Consider the following 26,298-nt stretch of genomic DNA (forward strand, 5'->3'; position numbering starts at 1 on the left):
CAACTAAATTAAAGATACAATGGGAATACATTTTAAGTCTCCTCCCTTTAAAAGCTACCTCATGCTCCGCGAGCTCAATTATGCTGCATTATGCATAAAGCCGTGGTTTCCTCTTATAATGTGTCCTTGTCAGACCTAGGAAATGAAACAGAGTGCTCTTCTCTCCTCTCATCTAAATGATCTCCTTCACTGTTTCTTGCCCAGGTCAGCGGAAGGGGAATGCGAAGGAAAAAGTGAAGAAAGTCATCCATTTCCATCATGGGATGGACCGCGCTAACGCTAACGGTAATGGGATGGACCGCGCTAACGCTAACGGTGCGCTAACGCTAACGGTGCAAGTCCAGTAAGGAAAAGATTACGTGGTAATGCATTTGAACGGCTTAGTGTGGCACACTTTGGGAAGAGAGATTAAGAAAGATTTCACAGAAAGAGAAAGATAATGTTTCACCTTCACTGCGAGGGTCACATTGTCATCATCATCAGCATCATCATCATCATCACCTATAAAATGCTCCAGATTCTTCTGAAGAAGTAGACAAACAAGAACAGCACTTTAAAATGTTCTGTGGAAGCCTGATAAAAGAACATTTTGGCAAGCCTCACCACCATTATCAAAAACAAACAGGTCAGATGGAAAATGGCTCGAGCAAAATGCCTGTGTGTATTTTCTGATAGAGGAAAGTAAAACAAAGGACAAAAACAGCAAAAAATGTCCACAGTGTCCCACAGAACAACACAAACATGTACTGCAATGCCTTCAGTCGGGCTTTTACACCCTCCGGTGGGTTAGTATTTGGTCATGTGGACTATTTGACTACGCCAACACATTCCCACCTGAAAGAAGATCTAGGTGGGCGGAGCCAGGCTAACATTCAGTAAGACTAAAGGAACAACTTTGAATGAGGTCACTCATGATACAAGGTCAGTATTGCTACAGTACAAAGCTTGGAACTGCAAATTCAGTCTAACAAAATAGAGATCCTAGCCACCAGACCTCTATCTTCTTTTGTGTCCTGCCCTGCAGATAGGCATGTTTTGATTCAAGTTTAATTTATTTAATTTAATTTAATTGATTCATTTAATCAGGTGGATAGACATTAATACATGCAGTCACATTATGTTGTTTCCTGTTTGGTGAACTTGTTTCCTTCATAGGTGTATTTGTGCGATATAGCTCTTTTAACGCATGAATACATGCTGTGGTTCCCCACTGATTGATGAGGCAATCTTGGGTACAATAGGCAGAAAGCAGCTCATCCCATCCAATCATTACAATCACCATCTCTTTACAGCGGAATGAGTGGTTAGCTAGAATTGGTGTGTGTGTGTGTGTGTGTGTGTGTGTGTGTGTGTGTGTGTGTGTGTGTGTGTGTGAGAGAGAGAGAGAGATAGAAAGAGAGTTTTGGGAGGGGTGGGGTGGGAGCATGGCAACAATTAAATTAATCAAGTATTGATAGTTATTAAATATGGTCAGAAGAAAACATACAGAAGAAGATAATATCATTAAACGTCTTGTAAAACAAGACCACTGCACGGGATTGTGGCAAATGTGCTGGCGTAGTCAAATAGTCCACATGACCGAACGCCTAGGAGGAGATGCAACTCCAAACAGGTACTGGATGAGAACAATGAATGTGGCACTTCCGCTACATTCATTACTGCATTAGAAGGTAAAACGAGCAGGTGAGTTAACACGGAATCCCCCCCCCCCCCTCCATCGCCAGTGACTTTGAATAACATTCAACGTCATCTTCTGCTATTACGACTAGACAATGTGAGATTTTAAACTTATATGCCAGTTAGGACAAAATTTACCAACCACAAGAGCAAGAATGACCAATGACAATGCTCCAGGACATTTCAATGTGAAGACCTTCAGTGGACGAGAGAATGAAAATGACCATAATCCTCTTTAGATAAATGTCCTAGCGTCAATCAAATCGGCAGCGCCTCAGGATTTTAATAAAACTTTGCGCCCGCCAGTATTGCTGAAGGGCTGCATGGTTCAGCTGGCAAGAGAAACTATGTTTAACATTGACAGATGGAAGAAATCTCTATTTATGCAGACACATTCATATTAATGTCAGAGGTGACAGGATAAATACGCATGGTGGCAATCCATCAATGCATCGAGCACATATTGCCCCTTTTTAAAAACATATTTGTTTCGGTATAACGATTTCATAAATATTCATACTTCGAGAGGAGTGAGAGGGCCTGTCATTGGCGTAGGGTGAGTGTAGGCTGTGGAGGAAGGCATTTCTCAGAGCCCAGTGAACAATGTCTGCTGTGTGGCAGAGAGTGCAGGGCTTGATTAAAGGCAGCTTCCCACCGCTACGCAATCTTTGTTTTCCCACACAACCTCTTAATCCTTTGCTCCCAATGACAAACTGAGTAAGTGAACCATTATGGAGGCCCCTCGATTTTGTCATGGAAACTGTTGGTCAGATTATTTGTAGATCTCTTCTAATCTTTCATCTTGTACAAAGACTAATAAACACCTGCTGTGCTCAGTTTTGTGAGTTGTGCAAACACGTGTGTATTTTTTGTATGCATGACAGTAATGTGTGTGTGTGTGTATGTGTGTTTCTACTCACACACAAACACACACGTGTGAGGACACACAAGTACACACACACACACACACTTGCACATTACTGTGATACATAAAAACTTACACTCTCTCAAAAACTCACAAAGAGAAAGAGAGAGAGATAATGTATAGTTTGATATACAGTATCTCAAGCAGTCTGCATTAAATACAATGTTTCATTCCATGCAAAGTTTAAAAGGAGCAGGTTTTAATTCTTAAGGCTTTCGTTGTTTTTAAAACATGTTTAATTTGGGAAACCATGCCACCCACAGACGACCTTGTCATCATGAGATAGCCTTTCTGCAATCTACTGTCATTTACAGTCATAGGGCAAACGCAGTGTGACTTGATGGTGTTGGGGGGCTGGTATTAGGGGACTGTGACTGTAAACTTCAGCTGCAGCTGTTCCCATAGTTTGTAATTAAGTACTAGGGATGGGAAATACACCAGAAGCCAAAATGTGAGCCAGCCAACACAATTTCTCATACTCTGGAAGGGACTGTCTTAAAGACTTTTTTAGATTGTCACTCTCTATTTGTCGTCCCATGGGATTCTTTTTTTTTTTAGTTGGCTCTATGCTGACAGCCTTTGAAGCTGGCGAAGAAACCATCAAAGTGAGATCTTTCTTTGAAGATTACCTGCCACTCTGCCACCACTTTATTCTGAGGAGGCTGGTTATTATGCTAATTACATGACACGTCGCCACGGGAGCTGCTGCCGTGTGTGCAGCGTGCACGAGGGGAACCGGCGGGACCCAGCAGGGGGAGGGCGGCGATGGGTGCTTTGGAACTTTTGGTGCTGAGACGGGGGGGGGGGGGGGGGGGGGGGGGGACCAGAAGAAATGTAGACATCATCGCACAGGGCACAATACATACGATTTAGAACAAAAAGAAACGCTGCAACATTTTAAATTGTTTGATTTTTATTTCTTTTTTTTCTTTTTTTTTCTTTTTTGATAGAGTCATTGGTGAGGTTGGAAAAGACAGATACAAGTTCTCCACTGGGAAATGGTAGTGAAGATGGGAAAAGATGAGCTAATACTTGTCATGATGATAACTGAGAGTATCTGTCCTGAACAGTTGATTGTGTGTTATGTTAATACGACTATGTGACACCTACATTAGCCTGTCATGTTTTGCTGACTTAAGCTTACTGTACATAAATATTCACAAGTGTCAGCTGTCTTAAAGACTGCTTTAACAAAGTTGGTTTTCAGGTTGATGCAGCACCTGTCATGTGACACAGTCTTTCTTCATGTTAGCTTTCTCTTTTAGTGTGGCCGTGGTGGGAAAGCAGCAGCAGAATCAGTTGGCCTGAGTTTGTATTCCCGATCTTGTTGTGATGAGTCCATGTTGATTTGGATAAAAACATCAACATTTAAATCACTCATTTATCATTACTTTGCATTACTTCCAATGGCTCGCTGTGAGAATATACTGTAGTTGCATATGCTATGACAGTCATGAAGTATTTGAAGACTTGGTAGCTTTGTATGGGCCAGTGGATGTTTGGATCTCTAAAGTTAGTTTTGAAATCACCACTATCACCGGAATGTAACTAGGCCTTTATTAATGTGTATTCTGTATAAAAGACTAGACACAGCCCAAAACTAATGTATGTTCTCGTTCTTAAAATAACAAAATACATGAACACTTATGATCACGAACCAAGAGACACTTGCTAAACTCTAGAACACTGGCTTTTAACCATGCCACATGCAAATAACAGAGGGTTATCATGTCAGGGGCAACAACTACCCTGCACCTTACGAACCATGGGAATGTGAGTATATTGATTAAGAAAGTAATTACATGACTGGGCAAATAGTTATTCATTCTTAAATAAGTTATCACACCTCAACTCTAATACCTAGTACCTAATTGTACTTCTAATGCTAATCCGATTGGAGATTTCTATTGGCACCCGAGCTATGATGGACCAGCTGTGGTTGAGGTCCCTCATTTGGTGAGTGTTCTTCCTGGGTTCTTAATTTCAGAACGAACGGCTGAATTAAATCTTACCACCAGTAATCTGGTCATGCATCTGCATTAGGAAGACATTTGCCTGGATATTATAACACATGGTTCAGTAACAGAGCTATTTTAATAACACAGAAATTGCAACAGTTTATAATATATCTTATTTATTGGACTGTTTGTACTTTTATTGTGGTCATAATTATGACCAGGACAATTATAATAAGTAGTAGTAGCAGTTATTGTTGTTCATGTTGTCTTTAAGTGTTTATCTTTAATGATCCTATCAGAGGACTTTCTAGAACCCATGGCAAGGAAACACTTGCAACCACACTTCTGTTTTCAATTACTGTTAAATAAATAAATATAACATTTTTTTGGTTGAGATCATATCATGACACAAGTGTAATTATTAAAGAGCCTGTTTACAACTATAGTTATTCACCATCTGGAGTATTATGAATAAATGTGTTTCACATGTAGGTTTTTTGGAGGGGGGTTGTGGGATTGTTTTTCCCACAATTTTTATGCCATAAATATTACTCTCTGTGAGTTCAGGGTTAGCATGTATTTTTTTGTTCTTCATAAAGACAATTTCATGCTTTACAACTTAGTAATAAAACATAGCCTAGAGTTATTCTCATACCTGCAGCCCATATGGTTTGAATCTGTGTGCAATAACCTTTTTATGAACACTGAAAACACTTTTGCTAAGCACCAAGGCGATGTTTATCAAAATATTTACTAATTAAAAGTACCAAGCCATTTACCACTAGGCCTAATTATTGACTACTTAGAACTTTTATCATTCTTAGAAGGGACAATAAAGTTGACTGTGTGCTTGTACCATACAGTTGTTTAAGTTAGACAATCTTGGTCTTTATTGTATGTATGTATTTATTTGTTTGTTTGTTTGTTTGTTTGTGCGCGCATGTATGAATGCTATTGAACTTGAATAAGAATTCAACTGTAATCAAATTCAAGTGGCAAAGCTGAAAACAGTGGTTGTCGGCATTGATGCTAATTCATTACAATCGTTAGAATGATACGGATACATCACTACTGGTGTTATTGTATCTTTCTGCAGATAGCCATGAGGACAAATACACACACAAATGAAGACCATATCAGTAATGCATTGTGGTAACCCATGGCAGCAGTGTAAATGAAGGAGCACATGAGAGGACTAGTCATCATCTGAAACACATCTGACAATACTCAAAATGTCACTAGTAGCCTTTGTTTGGATTCCATATTATTATTTAATAAACTGTATAAATGTTTTCAGTTTATAAACTGTACTCTTTGATGCATAGCAGCAGATTTTTTAGGATTTTTATAAAGCATATTTCAAGCACATGAAACAGATTCAGGTTCAAGATTTTTGAACTAGTTTCTCAGTGGCTCTTCCATGTTTCCAACAAAATAACAAGGTCTGCTACTTGTGATTGGATCCATATGAAACTTAAATCTCTCCCAGCAAGAATTAAGATTCCCACAGGGCTCATGATTCAGCCTGTGTCTTCGAGGCCACATGGAATCCCCCACCAACAACGCAAGTAATGGGCTATCCGTGGCTGTGCACTCCTTTCAAATTCTCAGTCGCCTCTCTGTCCTCAGACGCCTTCCAAACTTTTGACTTACTACTTCAGATCGAACTTACCAGATCCGAGGGGAGGCCAAGGGGCCCTTGTCCAACCCAGCCATGTTCAGGTGTAGCTCTGGTCAGCGTGAGGCCCTTGTCCAACCCAGCCATGTTCAGGTGTAGCTCTGGTCAGCGTGAGGCCCTTGTCCAACCCAGCCTTGTTCAGGTGTAGCTCTGGTCAGCGTGAGGCCTCGTCCATTCGCCCCGTCCTTTGGGATGAGTTGCATGGAATCATTCAGTGTTCCAGGAGCCTGTCCCGAGACTTTGCTAAAAAGATAATGTTTTTAGCACATGAAATAGGAAGTGATGTACGTGTATCTGTGACCAGTTTCTGTCAGATTCACATAGCTATATTATACCCATTTTATGACAGCCATCATGACGTTTGGCCTAAGAAATCCTCCTCACATCTCTTCCCCCCTACTGCTGTCTGCTGCTTACAGTGAGGAGATGGTAGACAGGGACACAGACAAATCTCCCCCACGGAAAACTGATCTCCACCCAGCCGAAAATCATTCAGGCCAATCAGGTAATCACTTCTCCGATATGGGGTGGGCTTTATTCAATCACAGACAAATAAGCGCTGTTGAGACACTTTCGTACACAAGCAATGGCGGCGCTGATCGTGTCAGTATAGTTTCTTTAAAAATGAATAAACAACTGCCTTTAAGACCTTCATTGACAAGAAAGATGAATTTGCAGTCCTTCTAAAAGGAAGTACGTTTCCATAAGAATTTATGGTACCAACGTTACCAACGTAAATCACTGGTAAGGCATGAACATGATTTGTCTGTCAGATTATAATATTCTCAAAACCTGGGGGAAATCATGTCCTCATATGTAATGAATCATCTTTTTTCTCTCAGTTGATAGCTGATTTTGTAAAGGAATATATCTGTTTGCCCTCTGCAGAAGAATCACTCGACCTAGCAGATGCATAGAGCTGTGATGAACAGATCAGGAATATTTCAATCCAGATGATGTTCTGGATCTTCAAGGACAAGCACAAGTACCTGGGGATAAGGGGGTATATATTATTCACATGTAACACACACACACACACACACACACACACACACACACACACATACACGTACGCACACACACACAGGTACACAACAAACACACACACGCTTAGACACACACACACACAGGCAGGAAAAGAGAGCAGGAAATAACATCCCATGATATGAGTCAGGCTGCATGGCGTAGCACTGCCTGGGAAGGAGACATGAGGTAAATGGAAAATCAAAGAGGGAAATAGGGACATACCTTCGCCTCGCGGAGGCCCCCCAGGCTACGCACAGATTGACAGAAATAGATCAGCGCTTGAGAGCCCCGACACATTTCAACACAACACCGTTTATCCATCAATATGAGCCGATAAATATTTGAGCGTCATCCTTGGTGTGAAAATTTGCCATGACTGCAGGTGTATGCTTCTCCCTCTCTCCCTCTCTCGCTCTGTCTCTCTCTGTGCGTGTGATGAATGCACGGAATGCACCTTAATTTGGCATTTGACAGTTTAGAAGTTTAGTGAAATCGATTGCTCTGTGCTGTGTCACTGTGGGTGACACTCATCTTCCACAGAAGATAGTGGTTGTATGTTTCTCAGATGTAATTCAATTGTGATATTTGACGGACTGTAGCTGTGAAGATGGATGGAAGATTTCAGACATTTGGAGTTTCTCATCTTCTCCTAAGCACAGCCCTCAATACAACAATATCCCACAGAAGACAGTGAAGAGAAAATTACAGATTATTTTGATTAACACAATTCACATTCTATTCAAGGCCACTATCTTCTTAATGAAATGGATAAATAGGATGGATATGTAGCGGTTGATGAGTGTACTAACCCTCAGCCCCTCCTTTCTTTTGTGTCAGTACCTTGTATTAGCATGCTTTATGAAGGTTTGGGATAAACTGGTATTTGGTTAATGTGGCAAAGCATTTTAGGTCAACTCCAGTCCACTAGGGTGCAATGGGGTGTGCCAGATCACACTCACCAGGGTAGGCAGGAGAAGAGAAGGAGGTGAGGATCCTACTTTGAACTCCATGGTCTCCATGCCTGAACACCTGCCTTCTTTGTTCTTTTCTTTTCAAGTGTAAAGAAGTTGGTTGGTGCCCAAGTTCCCCTAGGCTTGCGGTCGGCTACAGATACACTGGGAAGAATCTAGTCCTGGGAGAAATGGAATAATGATACAGGCATTTCCTTTGTGTATATAATCAACCTGATACTAATCAGTAATTAGACATTTAGAGATCCTTCCCTCTACCTGTGGGAATTCGTAAAAATAACTCAAACCTCTGAGTCAGAAGTCAATTGGCTACATGTCACATTTACGGTAAAGGTATCACAGTAGGGAGACTGCGGAATTAGTCCAACGCTTAGCAGTCAGCAGAAACTGCCCAAAGCCCTGGAGGCTTATTCACTGTGACAGATACATGCAATTATACTGTATTGGTGTGTAGGGAAATATGTATGGTATGTTCATGTGCTGTGTTTACGGGTTTGTGTGTGTGTGTGTGTGTGTGTTTACGGGTATGTGTGTGTGTGTGTGTGTGTGTGTAACAGTTACAGTCTCAGGTCACATTACAAGGCCTTGTGGGAATACTGAAGAACCTTTCCCAGAGCCTTCTGCACGCTACGTCGTTCATAACACCGCGCACTAACTGCACATGACGCAAATGAGTGTCAGTGATCAAATCAGTCAGTGATTTGATAACTTTGTGTTAGAATGCCCTATCTGTATGCAACGTGACACAGTGGTGTGCAGACATTTTGTTGAATGCTCTGTTTTTATTTTCTCCTGCCGCTCACATGGAAATGGCTTAATTGAAAGAGATACATGACACAAAAGAGGAGCATCTTTGATGGATTCAGTGTGGACAGAGAACATTCAACGCTGCGTGATAGTCAGGCACTCATATGCAGTTAGGACACACTGAAAGATAGATATACCTTAAAATGCACTGAGGCGCAACAGGCTAGAGCACTCATACCATGTACGGGCTCTATAGTGCCCACAGAGACCCGGGTTCAAATCTGACCTGTGGTCATTTCCCAATCCCACCTTATCTCTCTCTCCCACTTACTTCCTGTCTCACTCTTCACTGTCCTATACAAAAAAAAGGCCAAAAAATATATACTTCAAAATGCACTTTAATTCCATCTGTGTTGGTCCCCACTGCAGCATCATGCATGGAGCTGACCGCAAAACACAGCATGCTCACCGACACATCCATCAAACTAAATTCACATTCCAGTGGGCAATTCTGTTCTGTCATTTTGATGCACTGTGCAAATGAGCTTGTTCTTCTGTACCCAAACACTGGAGGTATAAGGGGTTAAGAAAACCAATCATAGCTTTAAAGATTAGACAAAAAGTGACTAAAAGACTGAAAGTGAATGAAATGATGCAATCATCTTGCAAATATTATTGACAATATCTTTGATATGGACACTGTTAATAGAAAGGCCAGCACATCAGCTGCTCATTCTGCGTTGGCTTAATGTTTCTCATAAACAATTCACATTTATTTGGGTTTCCTTTACAGACAAATGAAACAATCAGTCATCCTTTCCTCTCTTTCAGTCTTGGGATGGTAATGTCAGTGTATGATGCAAAACACTGCAAAAGAAACCTCACTATACACCTTTTGGTAACGCTAAGGGTACATAAATTATCATGAATTCATGCATGAATTAATTCATGATTTATGCATTACTTCATTCCTATCTTATGAATCATCAGGAATTTACATGAGTTCATAGTCTCTCATTAATGACCTCATGCATGAACAACACATCAACTAAAGCATTAGGTACGGTGGGTCTATCATTATGATTTATGATTTCTTAAGCATGATCATCATGATTACATGTATGTCAAGTTAATGAAGTATTACGTAAATCATAAATTAATTCATGCATGACTTCATGATAATTCATGTACACTTACTGTAAACTGTTACCGATATTGTTAAACAACACGCTTTGTGGAGGGCTTATTTTAAAATTAGAACTCAATAAATTCCCCTCAGGTCATAGTTCATGCAAAGGATGTGTTAAAATATAATACATGAATAAAATCAATAAATATGCCCTGAAAACAGTGTGAGAATATTTGACTTTTACAGGCTCTGTGGAAGTGCAGTCTGTTTAGAAATTATTGTTATTCATGTATTGTCAGTATTTATTTGTGTACTATGTATTCTGACCAATGAGCCTCTGATTGTTTTTGCTTTTTTCACTATTTAATCATTTATCATTTCACTGTGCTTTGCTGCAAGCCAAACTTCCTCTGGTAGCATAATAAATCTAAACTGAACTTAGTCATGTTAATATTCCAGCTTGCGAGGAACAATATCTCCCTCAACAGCTTCAGTGTTTTTCCTGTAAAAGCCGTTTAGTTTGCAGCATGCACTAGTCTCATGGGCGGACACCGTCATAACAACAGTGATAAAGGATCAATCACGTACCTCCTGAACAACTTCCTAAAGGGAACCATATGCACGTGAAATATCTACACTATACAGGAAATGCATTTGTGTGCTGTGATAGGGTGCATTTTGCAACTTATTTGCATATGCACATTTATGTAAGATAGATATCTTAAAATGATAAACAAAACGAATCCCCTGCTCTCACCCATTGTTCACACTTTCATGGGAGTGTAAATAGAACAGGTCCTTGTGGACGCACATTAAGAAAAAATGAAATAAATTAAATGAAATAAAAATCAAAGGTTTACCCTAAGGGCGAGTCAGTAAGTGCAGATGAAACATTCCTACCAAATACAGTATTAAGCAACAGCTCTTGGAGAGGAGAGTGGAACCAGGAAAGATACAGACGTGTTTCTACCATCCAAAAATTACTATAAAATAATATACTGCATTACATGCACTGTAAACCAATAACCATAGATGGATTTATCTATCAGTAATAATGGATGAATGCTATTCCATTTGTGAACTATCCAATATATCCATTTATTTTTTCTCAGTACAAAATCCGACAAATGTGTTCAAATATGCTTGTAAACATCCACATGAAGTGAAAAGAAAAGGCATTGGTTAGATAATGACACTGAAAGAAATATTAGGCTTAACTAGCAGAACCCAAGAGCAGCATTTCCCTCTGGGAGTTTGATATTAGTTCTGGTCCAGGCAGCGTATTGTAGTCTCATCCTTGGACTGTAAAAAGCATAGTGGCATCATCTATGATTTTCACGAAAGCACATCATCGTAATGTACACACACTCCCTACGCACGCCTCATTGTTGGGGATGGAGCTAGTAATTCTCCACTTTCCATCTAAGTTGCATTTTGTTGTGGCAAAGGGTGTGTGTGTGTGTGCGTCCGTGTGTGTGTGTGGCTTTTAGAAGAACCACCCAGGAGTTTCACATGTCCAGAGGCTCTGCAAGAGAGGGGTCAGATTACATGGAGTCTGCACACCCAGCCGTCCGTGCCCCCGTGCCCCTGGCTCTGCTCCTCTCCCCTCCCACCTGCATTAGCGCTGGTGATGGAGCCAGGAACCAGGTCCCAGCAGGCCTCTGCCTGCCCTCCACCACCCCCCTGCTGAATTAGCATTAGCATAATGGGCTTTTTAGCACACTTCACTACCTGCCAAAGGGTAGCGGTGGTGGTGGAAGCTGTCTGTCCGCGGCCATTAGCGCTTTAACTCGCGTTCCGCTAACACCCCCTCGGTTCTCTCGGGTCCCATCCGCAAGCACGTCACCCTAACACACCACACACACACACACACACACACACGCACACACACACACAACCACCACTTTCGATGCTGCTGCCGCAACCCGTACCTGTGTGAACCCTTTAAAGCCTCATACATTTTTCACGTTGCAAGTTTACCAGGAAGAAAGGGAGCGCCATCTAATGAGGAAGGCAGATGATGAGAATGTGATGAGCACACATGAGAGAGAGAGAGAGAGAGAGAGAGAGAGAGTAAAGAGGGGAAGAATGGAAGTCACACTTTAATACCAAACATAATGCACATCAATATTTCATTCAGCTTTAGGCAGTGAAACGGCTTGGATCACTGGCATTTTAATTATGGGGATTCCTGGGGCATTTTTGACCACTGAGACGGCCCATTGGCCAGATGGCAGAGACGGAGGAGGACCAGCGACTACTTGTTTCCATCTCAAACATATGATAATGTGTCAGACAATAGCCTGAGGTGTTCTCCAGCAAGGCAACAAAAACAACAACAATAACAGCAACAAAAACCATAACAACTTCAGGAAAGCATCCGTTTTCAAACTCCTCGATCTGCGGCCTCCCTCCCTTTGTACCCCTCCCATCAGAGGTCGTCACCGCGCGCTACAGATCAAACTTTAATTAGATGTCAAGATGCTCGTCTCGGCAAAAACAAGACCACCTACACAAGGTGAAGGGGAACAGAAGAGGAGGGCCAACAGCCGCACTCGCCGCCTCAGACAGATGGTCCAGGCGTGGTGAGGACAAAGGTCTGCATTAATGAGGCCGCACGAGAGGAGGTGAAGCTTGCTGACCCACTCATCCTGTGAATTTTACATGATTTTAGCAAGTGCCAAAAAAGATCAAAAACTTGTGTGTGGAGAACATGGAGGGGTGGTTGCTCACGGCAAGCGTGGAATCAGTTATGGTGTAATCTGGATTAGTTATGGTGTAATCTGGAGTTGCCTACAGTTACATACGAAGGGTCTGCGGTGTCATTTTAGCCATTTTGATCAGAACCCAGCAGTGCCACATCAGGGCTCTGTTTTAGGGGAAAAGGAAACAGGAAGCAGCTCGCAGTTTCCCAAATGTTAACAAAGTAGCACTCACAAAACCTTTTTGGAATGCCTAACCAAGTAATTTAGGGAAGTAAATGTTTTACCATTAAAACCCTCGAAAATAAAATATCATTAAAATCTAACGTTCAGTTTCAGTGAGCAAGTAGCCATTGAATGACAGATTTGTACATGTTAGCAAATAGCAAGTACGGCGAGTCTCTTGGGGAAATCAGTTCTAATACTAAAAATGCTATACTGTATGCATCATCCATGTCTAGATGTCTAACCGAGATAGCCTGAGACTTTATCCAAGAAACATCTTGCTAACAATTCAGAACTTAAGGTCGACATTCTATTTGAGATGGTGTGTATAGAAGACCAAAGGCTGATTAAAGTGCATGTCAGCCATCACAGCTGTGCAAGACATAAGGCAGCGAAAGCACTCAAGCCTTTCAGGCTTAATTGCATTCCACAGCTTCACGAATCAGAGAAAACATCCAACTTAATGGCCAGTTTAACTCGCCAGATGAAGCAAAGAATCCACCAGTATTAAAAGTGATGGAGAGAGCATTATGATTAAGAAGTGTGCCTTGACAGCGCATTTACCCAGATGTGTCCTGATTTCCCTGCCAATGCATAACCTCCGCCTGGAAGCTAAGGTTGCCTCTGAGATCAGCAACAACAGACAAACTCAACCACAACAACAAAAGAAAAAACATTAAAAAAAAAAACAATTCTTTAGACATCCTTCCTATTAAGTGGGTGTAGGTGGTGGAGGAGGAGATGAAGGTGGGGGTTGGGGGTGGGAGTGGAGTGGAGCGCGGGGTAGGTGCTCTAGGATTTTTATTTATTTGGAGTCTTTTTTTAGTGCAGGCAGTTTCCCTTGGAGATAATGAAAGGCTCTTCCTCATTACCGTTGGAGGAAGATAGCAAGCGTATTGTCGAAAGTGTCACGATAGGTGCATTTGTGCAACTCTGTGTGTGTATGCTTGTGAGTATGTGTGTAAATGTCTGTGTGGGTGGATTGCGTGTGTGTGTGTGTGTGTGCATGCTTGTGGTGGAGGGCTTGTGACAAATGCATAGCTGCCCCTCGCTGGTGTGCAAATTAAAATAATTGCACTATTGGGCCCCTCACCTCAGTCTCATTACTCTACAGGAGCAAACCTCCAGCCAGGCACAGGAGCACAAGACCAAAATAACGACAAGGAAACAGGCTTTTTATTTTTGGAGGAGGGGGTTTTGCACTTTCTCGGCAGTGGAGAAAATGGAAGCAAAAGGCAGAGGAAAGAGGGTGAAGGATAAAGTGGGAAATAGACTTTTGTGTAAAGCAGTCTTTTTAGACTGTCTGTCAGGGCAGGGGATTTGTGAGACAAGGTATTGAAAACGAGAGAGAGAGAGCAAAAGAAAGAAAGAAAGAGAGAGGGACAGAGAGAGAGAGAGAGAGAGAGAGAGGGTGAGTGAGAGAGAGCAAAAGAGAGTGATATGGACAGAGCAAGAGAAAGAGAGAGTGAGGGAGAGAGAGAGGGACAAAAAGGAAAGACAGGAATGAGAAGTCAGGGCGGAAGCGGTAGCAAAAGCGATTTCATGCTCCCATGAACAGGTAGTGTATAAAACGGGTTGTCTCTGTTGTAGGCTGCGGGCACATCCTCTCCCTGGATGAAGGTCGGCCGAGGTCCCCAATCCCCCGGAAAGGTAGTCCAGAAAAGCAGACAAAAACAACAGCTATCTTTACTCTAAACAACATGGCGCTGGAGCTTTGCTCATTTAACATCATGAGGCATGGGTTCATAATAATGAATTCAACTGCAAAAGGTTTACACAACTAGATCGAGTGAATGGGAAATTGTGAATGGCCTCAGCTCTGTAAAGCCAACAACAATGCCATTTGTCCTAATTATATCGCAGCCCATGGCCCTCAGTGATGCATCATAGTCGAGGAGAGACAGTGGGATCACTTAAACAATATGTCAACACGTTCTAATCTGTGACAGCATTGGAGACCCAACTGGGTCAGCACCTCAGGGATCCCAACACAAACTCCTTTGTCATCTTGATCAGGTTTTGTGTAAATATTGCTTTACTGATTAACTGTGAAACTGAGTGTTGCACCAGTTGTTATTTTTAACCTACAGCTTTTTGCATTTATTTACGTTTTCATTCATTCCTTTCAAGTTCAAGTTTAAGTTACTTTATTTGTACCCAGAGGTAGATTTTGTTTGCAGTATAGAGTCCTCATACACACATATGGGGAACAAAAGAGGCACATATCACACATCATTCATTAAATAAAAATTTAATTAAATTAAAATTAAAAGTTCTTACAGGTCCTGATTATACTTAGATATTGATGTGAACTAAAATATGAATAGTAAAAAAATAAAGAAAAATAAAAACAAAATAAAACAGCAAAATAAAAAAATAAAATAAAACGTGTATGTTGTAAAAACATAGATAAAGGTTAATATATATATATTATATAAATAATAATACATACATAAAAGCAATAATAAATAAACACCTGTGCAAAGCATTCCTTTATGCATGTATTACAAATGCGGTATGAAGTCCCTTTCGCTGTCCATTTCTCTCTTGGCTATTTTGAAATGTGTTTAATGGAGAAGTCCTTCAGTTACATTAATCTGAAATGATCTGGGATCTCATATGGGTTGACCCCCCTGTGCTTTATTCTTTCGCCCTATTGTCAGAAAGATGGAAGCTCCACTCTTTCACTGCACGGGTAAAATGGCTCTTTCCCCCAGTCCGCCCAGTTGAGCAAGAGCTTCATGACTTATTAAGCTGCAGCTCCATTGATTATTGATTAGTAGGGGGTGGCTTACTCCAGCTAAGGCTTGTGAGTGACCATGTGATGCTACACATGCTGATGTGAAGTGGAGGGAAGGGAGGCCACGATTCAGCCTATTTCAAAGTTAATCTCAAAACCAAGAGTCATGATCTTAAGAATGTACTAAAATGGAGGTTATGACAAAGTGTCACTCGATTTCTCTTCATGTACTTTCACTTGGATACTATTTTTGGCAATTACCATGTAAGTCATAAACAGAAAATCCGAGGCCTGAGACTAGACTACCCTCTCAACAGTCTCTATTTAGCTTTGAGTTCATCTGTGTTTAATTTAAATAGCTCCACGCAATTTCTCTGCTGCTCAGTTGAGTGATCGATGAAGTTCTGCTGACTTCCAAAGAACTTACAAACCGAAATACGATTAGTATTCCTAAAAGTTACAAGCATGAGAAAGCAATGTATCACACATGGATAGAATTTGACTTGAAAGGCCACGAGCGCAGACTTCGGCAGCGATACAGCGCTAGCTTTCAGACAAAGCCCCGCCCTGGTTTTCAGGCAGCCGTGTGAAGGTGAACGGCTCATTTGTGAGCAGCCAGACTTCTGGATTGGTACACAAGGACATGGCAACACGCCACCGCTCAGAACAATGGAGCACACTTGATATATACTGAGCGGACACGCTGTACTTTATTTAGTGCCTGTGTTTGCTACATCCAGTGTTGTCAGCTTCTATTTCCCCCTCTGTGATGTCTGCACGGGGGGGGGGGGGGGGGGGGGGTTAGTCTATGGAGCTGCCTGCCACAGTCTGCGACTCCATCCAGCGTAACCACAGTTTTCTGCTCTCGTACTCCACGTTTAGGAGACACAAAGAGAATGAATGAATAGGGCACAAATGGCCTGATTCCAAGGTGAAGATAAATTATCTGTAATATTAATGACTTGAGCACCAATCCCCCCATAAAAAAGGCATAAATCCGACTGAGCAGGCCCAATGAATCACTATGCAGTTTGAGGTGTACCGATTTCCTTTTGTGCGGGAGTGAGTGTACTGGGCTGCCTGAAAAGAAAAAAAAAGACAAAACTATTTGCCATAAAACTTAAGCCGGGCAGATGCTAACAATTTTCCTGGGTTTTTCTTCATGAAAAATGTATGTGCTTCACACAATGAAATACATGCAAAAGAGGAGGTGACAGAAGTAATAGTTCTCAAACGCAAGCAAAGTGTGTTTAAATGCCAAGCCCAGCAACTCACTCCTGAAAAGCTGCTGATGGTTATTTTTCCTCCCAAAGTGGAGGTGAACATTTGCAATGTAATTTAGTGGGAAAGGTTGATGCTCCAGCCTGGGGCCTACCTGAGCTCATAAACCATGCTGGCTAGAGAGTCATAGCTGAGCTCATAAACCATGCTGGCTAGAGAGTCATAGCTGGGGGAAGAGAAGGGAGGCAATCGACCACATGTACAGTATGTGCCACAGAAGCACATTCTGCCTCTCTCTCTCTCTCTCTCTCTCTCTCTCGTCGCACTGCTTTCCTGGATTAAGCATGGCTTTTGTGCATCCGTGAGGAAATTATACGTTGAGACCAACGTGACTTTTGGCGTGGTTTATTTCTAAATACTACACACGAATAGCCACGATAAATGGCTGCAACCAAAACCCCTCTCAGGTGCTTAACTCTGCACTCAACCATCTCTGTGCCTGTAGCACATTTGTATGGGCGCACAACCAGTCCCCAGAACACAGGCAAAACACACTGTTTAATAAACCACAATAAATGACACAGGGGAATCTACAGAAATCTACAGATCCACACAATTGGGCATTTCCTATACGGCCCAACCTGGCATTCCACTGGGAAAGAAAACAGGAAGGAAGAAACACGGGGCTTATTTTAGCCCAATTTGCTTCCAATTAACCCTGCTGAGGTCGAGGAGATGTATTGTGTCCTGAGCCACGTTTTTAATGGTTTACAATTCTGTTTGTATTTACCTAGTGGGAAGCCTGGAGTAACCTGCGGTAATCTGCTCCTTTCAATTACCGCTCACTACTGGGCCTCCCAGGAAGAGGAGAAGGGGCTCGTCTCGTTTTGTCTCACGCTTGTGTCTCCATGAGAAGAACAGTGACCAGCCTGTAGGGGCCATTTTGTCTCCCTCTCCCCAGTCTCTGATGATACTGAGCAAGATGGCAAGTTGTGGCAAATTAGTCAAGGATGATGAGAAAAATGTCATATCAGTACATTATCAATTGAAATAATATGCCTGCCACACTCACGCACACACACACACACACACACACACACACACACACACACACACACACAAACACACACACTGAATTTAAAGCACATGAAAATCACTTACGATCACCAAGAGATTCTTATGTATTCTTCTGTGCTCCTATATAACTTAAAAATAGACTAACACCGTCTTCCCTGTAGTAATGGTTTTCCATCCTAGAAACTAGACACTTGTATACAGTAGGTTACATCAAATTGCTATGTGTGTGTAAGTGTCACACGCTATATAGTATATAAGAAACTAGACACTTGTATACAGTAGGTTATATCAAATTGCTATGTGTGTGGAAGTGTCACACGCTATATAGTATATAAGAAACTAGACACTTGTGTAGGTTATATCAAATTGCTATGTGTGTGTAAGTTTCACACGCTACTGTATATAGTATATAAGAAACTAGACACTTGTATAGGTTACATCAAATTGCTATGTGTGTGTAAGTGTCACACGCTATATAGTATATAAGAAACTAGACACTTGTATAGGTTATATCAAATTGCTATGTGTGTGGAAGTTTCACACGCTACTGTATATAGTATATAAGAAACTAGACACTTGTATAGGTTACATCAAATTGCTATGTGTGTGGAAGTGTCACACGCTATATAGTATATAAGAAACTAGACACTTGTATACAGTAGGTTGTATCAAATTGCTATGTGTGTGGAAGTGTCACACGCTATACTGTATAGTATATAAGAAACTAGACACTTGTATACAGTAGTTTATATCAAAATGCTATGTGTGTGGAAGTGTCACACGCTATATAGTATATAAGCCTCAAGATGCCATATGTTCCAGTGATATTAGAACACCTAAGGGGCATTGTTAGGCATGACGTAAAGCGGTAGTAAAATGGCTACTACATATATTGACAAATTGTCATTAAACAACCAAAGCGGTCCAAAAACAATGAAAACAGTTCACTTCATACCTACAAGTCACACAGGACGCAGCCATCTTGTTTCGTATCGGAACTCTTGCTCAATGTCCTCTGAGTTCCACCGAGCGGGAGGAGGTGTGTAGGTACGTGTCGCTAGGCAACGTCCTGTCTTTCTCGTTGTAACTCTGCCACGGATAGATAATAGAACGCTGCATAACTCTGTACTGCTCCCATTGCACACATACTGTGTTACTCATTAAAGATAGAAACACATATAATTTGTGAGTAGGGGTGGGCCTCCCAACCCCCCGGGCCCGAGTGCATGTGACCCAACTCTGAACACATCTGACCTGCTTGATTACAAAGTGCATTTTCTACTTGCATTTACTCCAAATATGACTTCTTAAACAAGAGGGTAATCTGGAAATAGACCCTGAAGCTATGAAACCTGATAGGGCATGAAAGCCATTGTTTTTTTTGGCTTTCCTTTCCATCCCCATATCTGGCACACAATCAGTGTGAGACAGGTCTCAGTTAGTAGTTCTTTAAACTTGCTTTTTTGCTTCTATATCCACTGTCAGTAATAAATCTCCCCCATGTGCACTTAGAGCAACTTCAATGCTTCTGGAAGCTGTAGGAACATCTATTTTTAGCCGTTCACATTAAGCAGGGCTAAGTCCACCAAGAACCCTGCTGCAGCCATATCTGCTGAACGACAAACAACCTCCAAGCTTAAGCTGCCCAATTAAAACTGTAATTGCACGATGAAGTAAATTCAATGGTAAGGGCTAAAGGATGAAAAGAAAAAGAAAAAGAAAAAAAAGAGACGTTGAAGTCTGGGATGTGTTTCCCCAGGAGAGGAGTCAAGCTCAACAGCCTAAGTGAGGGAGACTGCAGCGGGTTTATCTCGACCGTGCATTCATGCACGAGTCGGAGTTTCATGCCCGGCGCGTCCAGAGGGAGTCCTGGAGTGAGTTTATGGGGGTTAGTCAGACGCTGTGAGAGGGTCCTGTCATTACAGAGACACTAAAGAGTCAGGTGGAACGCAACAGCGGAACAAAAAGAGAACGGAAAAAAAAGAACCTGGGCTCAACGTCCTCTGAGCATCTGCTCCCATTCATCTGCTCCCATTCATATTTAACTGTCATACATTTCAGCCTGAGTAGAATTCTCAAGCTTTATTCCACCTCCACACACACACACACACACACACACACGCACACGCACACACACACACACACACACCACGTTATCCTTAGAACAGCAGTCTGGCGAATGAGCCAATAGACACCAATTAGCTTCTGAGCTTCCTCAGCACAACTTCTCATTGAAATGCCACGGAGCTGGCAGGGAGGAATCCTGGGCGAGAGGAATGGTAATTAAACAACAGGCTGCCTTCTTGACAGGTCTATTTCTTAATGCCACCCAGCGACATCACCAGAGCTCGATTAACATGCAAGGCAAATGTTAGGAGCTGCGTCAGAGTCAAGAGGAAAAGAGAGATGGTTAGAGACAGGAAAAAAGGAGGAGAAGGAAAGGCTGAACGTGCCCTTATTTGGGTGTTCAGATAAATCCCATATATTTTCCAAGACATTATGTATGAAATATATAATTGCTGTTGTCGTCTCTTTAGAAAACTGAGTAGTGTGTATAGGTCTATTCAATGGTTTAAATGAGTGTATATGAACGTATGTATCTATAATATAAGCTATCAGCAAAAAAGGGCAGTCTATATATTTTATAACTCGTAACTCACTCATTCCTTTGTGGGTTCTCAATTGAGATGCGAAAGCTTATGGACCTCTTACTGTTCTGTTGAGCTTACATAACATACATGAGGCAACATTCATTTCACTACAGTTTCAGTTGACATCAAAAGAAAATAAAGAAAAGAAGAACCGCGTTAAAAGATTACAGCATTAAAATTTTATAATTAAGTGTTTGAATAGTCTGTGAAATTGATAGCCATACATTTAAACATATCCGTTGTTTGGTTAAGCTTACCTTGTTCCTTTGTTAGAGTATGTTTACCTGAGTTTTACTTACATTCAATAAGTAATATTGGTTACATTTACCTTTAAGCTTACTGGTTTTAATTAATTGTTAATTCACCCACCACTAATATATCTCAATAATATATCAGAAAACTAATTAGGATTTGCCTCCTAGATCTGAGCATCAAGAGCTCAATGTGTAGCAAGAGCAACAGCCCACATTATCTCTCCAGTCATGTCACCCTTTGGTAATCTGTCTCAACTGTAACAATTTGCCATGTCTAATTAAGAAAGGGAACACGTTTATCTACAATTTACATGCTCTGGTACAAACCTCTGTCATCATGTATAAACAAGACCATTTATGAAAAACAAAACAATTCAAATGAGGTACTATCTTTGTGTTTCTGCGCCACATTTCTAATTTGGGATCAACACTTAAGCAATTAGTTGATATCTGATTTATTGCAACTATGACATATCATGCTGAACATTCCATGAAATGAACAATTTCCAACCATAAATAAATATGATGTTTCTCTATGCACACAGTGGTCAGGCAGTACTAGCGGTCACTGGAAAAACCATGGTGCAGCAGGAAACAAAATCTCATCCTCTGACCCCCTTTTGTTTTGGTCCTGGTCGGTCGGACGGTGCGAGGGCACCTGGCACTGTTCCCCCTCCCCGTCTTTTTGGCTCCGAAAAATCCTATTACTCAAACATCCACCTTAATTTATACCACAGCTCTTGTGCTGTTCCATTCAGAATGGAACTGATGAGCCTGTAGGGCACCCCCACTCCACCATACACACACACACACACACACACACACACACACACACACACACACACACACACTTCACTTATTCATTGGGGCGCTGGTGGAGGAGCGCAGAGGTGCCTGCCTTCATTACCCTCTCTCAGTGAACATGGGGCTGTTTTTATCCCAATGCATCTTGGGAACAGTCTAGTGGCTGCTGAACAGTAGATATGCAGAAAGTAATGTTGTGTAGTTCTAATGAGGTGGTATATTATTCATTACATGAGCCAACAGCATTATCAACATAAATGTTAGTGTCTCCTATACATTTGTGCATTGGTAATATTGTAGAGAGCACTCAAGTTCCTAGTAAGATATATTAGCATTTAACCCCCATGTAATAGTTCAAAACACTGGAAGAAGAGCATCATTATTTTGACTGTGTAGATAGTAAACTGCCAGAAATGGTAGGACATTTTTAACTAAAATAATCCTATCATTAGGTTTTTGTCTTTTAAAACTGCTAGCATTTTTGCTGACTTCTGTGATGTACCCAGTAGATTATATAACACCCACTTTCAATGTGCTGTGTACACGTAAGACTAGCCGCGTCTTTGGAAGCATCCCGATTAACCAATAGCCAGGACTCAGGTCTCAACACATTAAATTTTGTGAGGGTTATCGGAATGTAATTCTATCAGCCTCCAAAGGATTTGCGATCATGCTTAGGGTTGAATCTGTGAGAGCATCATGGACTTGCCTTTATGAGAATGGAAATGCATTATGATTTACTCCAAATGCTCCATAGGCAGCTTATGTGAACAGTGTGCACACGGTAAAGCATCAATGCCACATTGAAGGTTGCCATGCCCATTCAATCAAATGTGGCCTCCAGAGTCTGTAATAACGGTAAAATGTACAGGAATCCTGCACTTTTGAATTTATTTTCTCAGCATATTAGGTCATATCACAGATTATTATGGCCATTATTTGAACAGTGAAAATAATAATAAAAGAGTTTTTGAACTTTAATGTCACTAATGCTGATTATTGTCAATGATTCGAATTTAAATATTTCAAATACTGTCACAGGAAAAATTATATATGTGATTAATTTAGATTAATTAATCAGAGAGTGTGTAATTAATTCAATTACAATTTTTAATCGATTGACAGCCCTAGTTATAAGCTGTCTGCAATCAGGTGTTCTTATTTAGATTTTCAAATATTAATGGATTTGACCGCAAATATTGTTTGTTTGGTTAGGCGAACGCTTACACAATGACTTTGACATCATTATGTGGTGTTTCTAGAAGTCCCCAGAACCGAAGTGTACATATTATTATCGCCAGCGTCGGAACTACTTACTTACCAATACAGAGCACAATATCCCCATGTGAACAATAAAGCCACAGATATGTAACATCTCAGGTGTACTCTCATCTCTAGAACTGCTTCAACGAGTGCCCCACTGTGACCAATTGATTCTGTTCCTGTGGCTGTTTGTTGGCTACCCCAACCAAAACTATGGTAAATGTTTGCCCCACGAAAGAGGAAAGTTAAAGAATTGCATAATATCAGCTGAGGGATCATTTTACACTCAGATGTGCTTAAGTCATTACTTAGAGGGGGCGAACTATAAGGGATGAGCATGAGAGCATTAAAAATTGAGAGGCACATCCTTCACTAAAGTGGCCATCACTACATTGTTCATGGAGCCATGCGGTGAAAGCACTCAAATAAAAGCCCAGGAAAACAAAGTATACTCCCATAACGTGAATTATTGATGCACAAACATATCTCTTAGCTTATAATAATTTGCCCTGGTGGTTGCCCATACCTTAAGTGCCCTGCGTCTCCCGCATGGTTATCGGGCACAAGGGATGTGCCACTATGGCAATATTAATGAAGTTGAAATAAATCTTCATTTCCAGGGAAAAGTTGGTTCCCCCGCCTTTAGACTTTAAACAGAAAGCAGGAAGTGACTTAACAAGAGATTACATGGAACAAGCCAGCATGGTCTTGTAGCCTATCAGAATTATCCTCCCTTCATGGCTTAGAGATTGCTGATATTGATTCAGTGACTTTGAAAGAAATGTATCTTGACATGACAAAACTGACCACATCAATGAATTTGTACATGATCACAAGATAATTACAATGTTCTTTTATTAAGTATATTTTTGAGCTTATTACCTTTTTCAGACAGGACAGTGAAGAGTGGGAGAGAGAAAGACGTATCAGGAAATGACCCAGGTCCCCGTAGGTGCTTGGACCTGAATGTGGTATTGATGCTGGATGCCATTTACACCACAGCTCTCCGCTATAGCACTCTTAAAAATACTTTTTTCTATAATTCAAATGAATTTCTCTGGAGTGCAGCAGTCATTTTCTTTAGATGAAATCAAAATGTTGGCATCACATCTGTAATCCAGACTCTGTGCTCTGTCACTAGTCTTCTCTTTGCCATGCTCGGACAACTGCATGTCATCGATAAGGCTGACATTTCAACAGCTGCATGATTGCTCTCTTTCTTTGTTTATGAGGATATGCTGACTATTGGCTGGAAACTACTCAACCACATGAAATAGAGAAAAATGCTTAACTGCGTTTTTACAGAGCTTAATATATACCATTCATTTGCTGAGACATAATGGAAACCCTTTAATCTCACCCCGATTCAGCTGCTATTAAATAAGGACAAAAACACAGTTGTCAAAACAAAGCAAAACAATGAATGATATTGTTGACAGACAAGGCAGGCAACAATCGCTCAATTCTTTCTTTGAGAGTAACTGGATGAATGGGGTATTGAAGCATCAGTACAGTTACTACAATGATATTTTTAACATTTGCTTCATCAACATAAGCAGGGCAAAAAAATAAAATTAAAATAAAAACATAATGGCTTGTGCTCGAAATTTGACTTATATACTTCTTTTCAAATTGAATTAGCAGTTACATGTTGCTTGCTACATTTATATTTAACTACTTAACAGTGATCACAGCTGGAGTTCATATTTATATTAACAGTCTCATCTCTGAATTACATCTTTCCATTTTAAGAGATAAAATAACTCTTTTTGGTCAGGGTTCCTGAGCTCTCACTCGCCTGATTATGTGATCTGCTTCATATATTTTTATTAACTGATTGCTGTGAGACTATTTGATGTATGGTGTTTATTTTTTTTTAATTTACTGATATAAAATACTCATGTTACATTGTAATTAAACTAACAATGTAGCATATTTTGAGACTTCATCCGAGACATTTTGTTCTTTGGAAGATCTTTATTGCAATAGTGTTCTCCCTACTGCCACTACCTAGTGTGCATAGACATGTCTGCATGTTCAGTTCACTCACAGTATGGGATGTGGCTAGTTAGGGTTTTCTAAAGGAAGTTCCTGTTCTGGTCATTTGGATTTCAAAACCTGTTTGTTTGTCAGTCTGTTTGTGTTTGAATCTGTGGGCCCAAATTCAAATGACGGGCAAATCGAAAAGTCTAAAGTGTAAAGTCTAACTAGCTAATTGGATAATGAGGCAACATCGATTAGCTAATTACCACGAGCAGCATAGACATTAGTTGGTCATCTCCATACTCCCACACACATTTAGTTTCTGCACGAGACACTTTGCTCATTGACTGACTTTGCCCATCATTTCAATTCAGAGCCCTGCATCTTACTGAAATGATTGTATGGTTCCACAGGTGGACACCAACATATACGTCAACAGCAGCCTGACTCTTGAGCAATCATGTTTGTCATGCTTGCCAAATGGTTTGGAGATAACATTGTTTTTCTTCTCCCAAGGCGTGACAGATAAAACTTGTTTGTACGTCAAACTAGTGTTTGTTGACTGCCCCCCCCCCCAAATCTTAAAGCACATGGGTATTTGACAGAGCTCCAAATCTCACAGGGTACTGGAGCCATTTGTCTTTAAAGGGCCATTGCATTCCCATTCAGCTGGTGTATCAAGGTCGACCAGTCACCATAATGAGGTTTCTATGCCCAAACTTCTATTCAAACTACCTCCATAGCACCCCATTGGGCATGTTAAACAGTGAGACAGATAATATTGACTCAGTTGAAAGCCCGGTGTTAGCTTTTGGAAATTGAATATTGGCCTTCATCTGGTTCCAACTTGGTCCACAGGATTCTGTGAAGATCTTCACTCAATGTCTTCCGTTTTCTGGTTTGTTGAATCAAGCTTCTTGGGAAACCATCCCAGTTGATGATCCCAAAGCATTTGCATATGCAAGCCATTTTGACCTCTGGGGTAGCTAAAATAGATGAATGGATATGCAACTAGTAGATTATAGCATATACTGCATCTTGTATAGCAATGTTGTGTTTAGTATTCATCTAAAGCTTATAGCTGTATACGCTGTATAATACTCTTACAGTATGCTGTAGAGTAGTGGTGCCCCACCACTATCCCCACTATGAACATTTTCAGACACTTTTATGTGATTACATTACACATTTTAAAACTGCCAAAGCTACATATGATGATGAATATTTTCATTCATACATTATATTCAGCAGTATATTCCTATAGGGG

This window comes from Alosa sapidissima, chromosome 2 (genome assembly GCF_018492685.1).
Source record: "Alosa sapidissima isolate fAloSap1 chromosome 2, fAloSap1.pri, whole genome shotgun sequence".
NCBI classification, from domain to species: Eukaryota; Metazoa; Chordata; class Actinopteri; order Clupeiformes; family Clupeidae; genus Alosa; species Alosa sapidissima.